The 7395-nt window shown below is 33.1% G+C and overlaps 1 long non-coding RNA gene across 1 annotated transcript; it reads right to left on the bottom strand.

Annotated features, from left to right (window-relative positions):
* Window positions 1-522: 522 nt before the first annotated feature.
* On the bottom strand, window positions 523-3671 carry LOC149556264 (uncharacterized). Its single transcript, XR_016364653.1, has 2 exons — window positions 2829-3671; window positions 523-791 (listed from the first exon to the last, which is right to left on the bottom strand). It is a non-coding gene; the product is annotated as an uncharacterized LOC149556264 (long non-coding RNA).
* Between the last annotated feature and the right edge of the window lie 3724 nt (window positions 3672-7395).

Genomic DNA, 7395 nt, shown 5'->3' with positions numbered 1-7395 from the left:
TCCTCACAACCACGATACAATTGTTATGTCACAGAAAAGAGATCAGAAAATAAACCATGTTATCTCTTTGTTGTGATACAATTCCATCCTGGTTATCAAAACAAACAGCTATGGGATCCTATGGCAACTAACAAATTTGTTTTTTCAGTTCACCTTTTAATTTTTCGTTTGGTGTGGTGAGGTGTGTTTATTTCAGCAAGGTTTTCAGTTTGGTATTTTTGTAAAATTTTGAGAAGGTTCAGTTTTCTAAGTGCTAAAGATGACTCTATACCCAATGGATTGACAAGGCAACTAGTCTATTACTATTTAGCTGGAAAAAAACCCTAAGAGGTTGCCAAAAATGTTACCAATTTAACATACCTCTTAAATTGTTATGTTTTACGCTAAACTAAATATGTTTTATCTGTTGACTAAGTGTGTTTAGTTGCTGAGAATACGCATTATAGAATGAAAAGAGTGCAACGTGTAAAGTACAAGAATCAATAAACAAGAGAACTGATCACTTTTGATTCAGAATACAAGTATCAAAATAGTATCATTTTTTATTGAAATATCCAAAAAAAAAATTTTGAGGAGATACAAAGTGTTCATGTTTACACAGTACTTGAATACAATGCATTCAAATATTACAAGCATTCTCAGCTCCTAACATAAATATTTGAATTAAACACATTGTACAAATAGAAAAGTACTGAAAAGGAGATAAGAAGAAAGGCATCCATTGCCTGAATGGAAGGTTTGTTGCGTTGAATGCTAAAGGGTTGATCCTGCATCTCCATCTAGGAGTATACCTGCGAAAAAATCAAAGAAGAAATGGGTCAGTTCATATGAACTAAGCAATGGAAAACTTTCCTATCATCTATACTCTATTGTTCCTACAACATGGTTATTCAGATAACTATGTTAAAGAGGCAAGAAGGCAAGAAAAATCCGAAGAAGATAAAACATGTTTATACTAATGAATTTTTTCCATGTGCAGATATAGGTATGAAGACTTGAGGCTATTGAAAGATCATGCGTAAGTTACATGCAGGAAGCCTTTTGGCTGAGTTTGTTTGGGCAAAGGAAGAAGATACTGGGGAGACTGTTGAGGGGCATACATAAGTTTCAGGTATGGGACCTTCCGGTTAAACCAATGTAGCTGATTGAAGACATTGAGGAGATCATTGAAAGGATGTGCATAAGTTACAAGCATGAAACTTTTTGATTAAATCAAGGAGGGGCGAAGACCGAAGATTTGAGGAGATCATTGAAGGGACACACATACACTACAAGCGTGAAACCTTTTGGTCAAATCATGTAGCAGCAAAGGTAAAGGACGAGAGGAGACTGTCGAGAGGACATACATAAAATACAGGTATGGGACCTTCCGATCAAATCATGGAGGACATATAAAGTTTGAGTCTTAGGCTAAAGGAATTTCAAGGATCTTTGCAAGTGTATTTTAGCATATAGGGAGAATTAAAGATACAATCAGTCACAAGATCAGATTAATGAATTATAAGAAAAGGGAGAAATCTGCTACAGAAAAAAATATAATGCGCATAAACAGGGGCATCAACATCAAGGAAATCATTAATGCATACTATTGAGCAAACTAAGGATTAAGTGATTACAGCTATAGGGAATAGGAATGTGGTTGGAAAAGTTGGGGAAGGACTAGTCATATGGAAGAGTGGGCTGTGTGAAACGTGCAGGGGCAACATTAATAGTCAAGAGGAACATAATGAAGATCATTTTGAAGATACAGGAGCAAAAGGTTCTGTGAAAGAAGGAGGTTAATTGATACTGGCATTTGAACAAGGAGAAAACTTGCATCTGCTAGTGGGGACAAGATATTCTGAATACATTGCTGCTGATAGTGAACATACACTCAAGACAGAGAGCAATGAAATAGAAAAGATTAGATGTTACTGCCCCGTCTTTAGAGTATAACAGTAAGTAAAAATCTGTACCTTTAAATCATATCAAGAAAATAGATTTTACATCTGTTCCTCCATGAATGGCAAAGGCAAGCTAAAAATTCAAGTTTATATATTACATATTGAAGCTAACTATGCTTTCAAGTAGCCAAGAACCAGCAAGAATCTCCAAAAAAGACTTTCTCGGTTATTTTATATGGCTATAATTTAAGCAGCAAATGAAAAATATTCAGCCACAACAGTATGGGAGAAAGATCAAAATCAAATACAACACAATAAAGATTCTAATTTTTATCAAGAGGTATGATATTTATAACTATTTAGAGAAACTGATGAAGAAAATTTAAGAGAGACCAGTTTATATACTTTAAACAACATTTAGGGCAGCAAAACAAGTTTCTAATGCCTTTACAAGAATTTCTTCAATTTATGATCACATAGAAAGTTATGAGACGAGAGTAAACTCTACCATTTTCAAGTAAATTAGAAGCAAAAATGGCACCAAAAAAATAAAATGCATACAAAACGTGCTAAATACATGGCTAGCGTAAAGGAGAACATCTAGCATGATATAAAAAAAATCATTTCTACGGGAACAGATCTAGATAAAAGGAAGTATACATCATCTAGGTGAAAATAAGGAAAATTTTTTCAAAGATATAAAGAGGCCATCTTGTTTATGAGAATGTCATGGTAGCTAAGTAAATTTAGCAAACAATGAACTACAAAATATTGAAAAAAGTATAGAATAGAGCCAAGTGTGGCCTATGAAAAATGGTGGAAATTTCAGGCCGAGACATAGAACTCTTATGGGATTTATGCCAATCAACAGCAAGTGCAAGATTTACAAGTGCAACAGCAGTAATACAATATTTATAAACCATGAAAGAAATAGCAAAGCCAAACCTCATAAATCTGGAGAAATGGTGCCCATTCAACAGTGTCATAAGTAGCTCACACAGCTATATAAGCCACCAAAATAGTGTCCAACACATCACACAAAGAAATAGAACCCATGACCAAAGGTCTATTGAATATGGCGTTTAAGAGTCCAACTAGTTGGAATCAAAATTTGTGTATGGAGAAAACCCATAAATTGTTACCAACAAAAAAGATCCGCCAAGTCAAAGAATCTACAGCAAATATGGTAGGTATCAAGCAAACAAAACCCGCAAGTGAAAGCTCCAATTCGAGCCATTTACAAGCAAGAAACTTCTGCCCTATAACAACAAGAAATGGTGTCCATGGAAGCAATAACTTGTACCAAGCATGAAACTCCCAACAACAACAAACAAATCCCGTAGTGAAGGCAAGCCATCCAAAGAAAGATAAGCATCATGAATGCTAGCAGGAAATACACTCAGTCAAAGAGATACTGGCGTCCAAACCCAAAAAGGCCAAAAATTTGCATCATACATGGCGTCCAAACTGCCCAGTACTAACATAAATCGCTGCCAAAGCAAGATGAAGCCGTCCAACGCAAAGAAGAAGCTCGTGAGCTCTCAAGGCAACACGCGGCCAAAGCTAATGCTTATGGAATCTACAGTAGACAACAACACCATGATTTGGCAAAGGAAAAACGACCAAGATATGGAGTCAAGAGAGGAAATCACAGATGAATATCCAGCAAGAAGAAGATCTCTGCGGCTAGGGTTTGGAGAAACCCTCTTCTCTTGCACTCACGTAAAATATAAATTGAAAAAATAAAACTAAGTCTTCCAACCTTCCTTTTTGCCTTTCAAGAGCCAAATAAACTCCACTTAATGAAATTTCAGGTTCGATGAGCCATATGGAGTTATACGTTTTTGTATAAAAATATAATTTTTATTAGTTGTATATGTATAAATGAATGACATTTTAAGAAGATCATTTTATACATATTCAACTAATATAAATTATATTTTATAATTATTTTTTATTTTTATTAATACTAGTATATGTTAAAGGTAACAAATAAAATACTAGTGTTAATATAAATAAAAGAATTAAAAGAACGATTTCTTTAAAAAATATTAATTTAATATTAACGTGTTTGTTTAAAAAATAATAAAAAATAATAATAAACACAGAAATATTAAATTAATATAATAAAATGAGCTTTGATTGTGAAATTAATATGTCAAGTGGTCGTAATTATAAGACCATTGATTTTATTAATTATTTAATGGAAATTATAAGAGTTTTAAAGTATCTGTTATGCCTAAATGCAAGGAGAGAAGGTTGGAAGGCTATTTTAAAAAGGATCATTCAGTTAACAGGGGATATTTTTGGAGGTCAAGTACAGTTCCAAATTCTCATGCATTAATGGGATTATTTGTTGATACTTTTAGCAGTTTATGGAGCAGTTATGATCAGCTATGCATATAGTTCAGATTGAGACCTTATTTTATGCATATATTGCATAATTAGGAGCAGTTTTATATACTATATTTGTGGGTTACTTAATGCATCCGAATTTGGGGCTTTTGTGCATGATTTGGAGGAGCTAGAGGAGTTTTTGAGTTATCCATCAGTTAGGCAGGTGGTTGAGAGCAATTTTCAGAGGCTTCTTCATAGTTTTCATCATTTTTTGGTGATTTTTTCTAGGCATGATTTTGGAATCCGAGTTAAGGTTATTTTCTATATATTGTACTTTCACCTCATTATGAGGGACCTTCTTTCAGATTCAGATTTTTGCACATTGCAGATTTTGAGTTGATTGTAAGGGCATTTGTAGCAGAGATTATTTTTCCAACATTGATTATAGAGATTCAGCGGTTCCTTCTCATTGGTTCTTGTGCAATATGGTAGATTTTTTACTTTAATGTTGTGTTTGCCTTCATTTTAGTTACGACCCTTATTGCAGATTTGAATCTTGATACATGTGATTACAGGTCTATGTTTGTGATTATTGTCTTTTTGCAAAAAATTGGTGAAACCTAGGTATCCCTTTCAAAGCAAAAGATCATGGTCCTTGCATAGAAACACTTTTGTTGTACGTGTTTGTTTGAGTATTGTGAATAAATTGTCTTTTCGTAATTTGTGCTAATTTGATCAAAGTTACATTCAAAACCATTGGTGTATCACCTATTTAAAGTTTTAGTATCTAGTTATTCACATACATTTTCAACCCTTTTCCCGAGTTCAAAGTTAGTTTCATAGGTGATATCATATAGGAACCGACCTAAAATCCGGAGATTCTTCCCTCATTCTTAACCATGTTCCAACAGAATAGCTAGATTCTTATCTCGCTATAGGCACAATTCTAATTGACAACACTAATATAAAATAATATAAATTGCTATTGAAGAATATATTGGTCTAATATCATTGTTATTATTTAGTTTGTATTTCATTGGCACATATACTTAATCAAGGCTCATTGCACTTATCCATAAGATTTTTTTGATTAACTACCTCACCTTATACTTCACTACTAGTTTGAGACTTTCTACCAGATCCTTTGCTTCAACCTTTTTGTTTAGGTCATTTGACAGTTTAGCAACAAGAGCTACTACAAACCTCACCATAGAATCTCTAAGAATACTACCCACCCTCAAGATACCTAGGTTTCCTTTCAAAACCCCATCAAAGTTCAAATTGACAGGTTTTTAATCAAGAGGTCTCCATTTAACTTCTTTCTTGTTAATACTCTTTGGAATATTGCTTAGCAAACTTCTTTTGAATGAGATAGACGAGTTTCTATTTCGAGAGGATCCTATTATCTTAATGAGCAACAAGAGTAAATTTTTTATATGCTTGGCAGTATATGAATTTATTGATTCTAATATTTTATTTTTCAATGTTTATGAGAATATTTAGAGTATTTTTATCATTTCTAAAGATGTGGTTATTTCTTTCCCACAAGATGTTCAAAATCAAGATAAATAGGGCAACATTCCAAATTAAAGAAAATAAAAAGTTTTGGTGGAGAAGATGCCAATATTTGAGCACTTCTAGAAAATTTGAAAGTAGTGACTCACTCTAATGTAATTTTTCTTGTAGCCATAACCAATAGGACCTTGAGAGGGGGATAGTTCAAAAGTAAGATTTCTAGTCCGATACTATGAATCACAGAGCACAATTGAATATAGGAGCAATTCCTAGAAGAGAATGTTTTTCATTGGTTGATTGGGTAGCCTTGTTTGACTAAATAATTCCCAAAGGAGACAAAATAAGAGTCTTGGGATTCTTTAAAGTGAAAATATTTGATTGAGTTCCACTTGTAAAATGCTTCTTTGATTTGCAAGAGTGGGAAAGGTGGAGAGGTCTTTTCTAGGTTGTTTAGAGGAGGAAAGTCATTCCAAGATTCCTCACAAAAAGGGGCCTTTCCTCCATCATGGATAACCCAAGAAAGAAAGAAATATCTTTCTATTGTTGACCATGAGGTACCACATTTGGGAACCTAGCAATACTTAGGGCTATGAAAATCCTTTCTAGAGATTTTAATCCATAAATTTTTCTCTCATTATTATTTTTGCCCATTTAGAATTGTGGTTGGAAAACATTTTCCAAAACAATCTTCCACCTAAGACCACATTTTAGCATTCCAAAATGTGAATACTTGATCCTTCAACAAAAGATAAGAGATGAAGTTTTTCTTTCTGATCCTTATTGCCTTTCTAAAGAAACCTCTCAATTTATATGTCAACCAAAAATCCTTAGGCATAGGGAGAACTAACACGATTTAATCAATGATGGTAGCCAAACTAATTTTGATCATGAAGAGTCTACTTCATAAAGAGAGCCAAGTGTTTTTTGAAAAATAAGGTTATTTTCAATTGAGTTTGACATTTTATCCAAAAATGATCATTTTATTTATCCATACAAAGAGAGGAATGTTTAGATATTTACTTGCCAGAAATTCTCTTTTGAATGTAAGGAAATTGGATAATTTCTAAGAAAAAATAGAGAAGTAATTATGAAAAACATTTTTGATTTGGTGTCATTAATTACTTAACATGGGACTTCTCAATACTTGTCCAACACTCATTTCATAGTTCGAGCCTCTTACATAGTTGCTTCACCAAATAAAATTGTATCGTCAACATAGAGGATACATGTAATGACCACATATAAGCGATGATCAATAACAACAAACCAAGAGCCTTAGCCAAATGATAAATAAATATGGAGATAACATATCACCTTGCTTGATTCTTGAGATAAAGAAGAAACCACATGGCTGCCCATTAATTAGGAAAGAATGTTTGACAACTCAAACACATGAAATGATCCATTAATGAGAATACAACTTAAGCACCACTTGCTTTAAGATTTTCTAGCTGACTCTGTCATATGCTTAAGCATATCTAGTATTATAATCATACTCTATACTTTATGTTTCTTGGTAGAGTGAAGAATCTCATGGGCAATATAAATCCTTAGCAAGTCTGATTTGATTTAGAAAGTCTTGGAGAAGATCTTATAGATTATATTGCAAAGAGAAATTTCTTGAAGTTAGCAAAGGTACAAAGGAACTCTTTAGGAATAA

Source organism: Cupressus sempervirens, chromosome 5 (genome assembly GCF_028749045.1).
Source record: "Cupressus sempervirens isolate cs-2001-9-10 chromosome 5, ASM2874904v1, whole genome shotgun sequence".
Taxonomy (NCBI): domain Eukaryota; kingdom Viridiplantae; phylum Streptophyta; class Pinopsida; order Cupressales; family Cupressaceae; genus Cupressus; species Cupressus sempervirens.
This window is presented reverse-complemented; position numbering and strand designations above follow the sequence as displayed.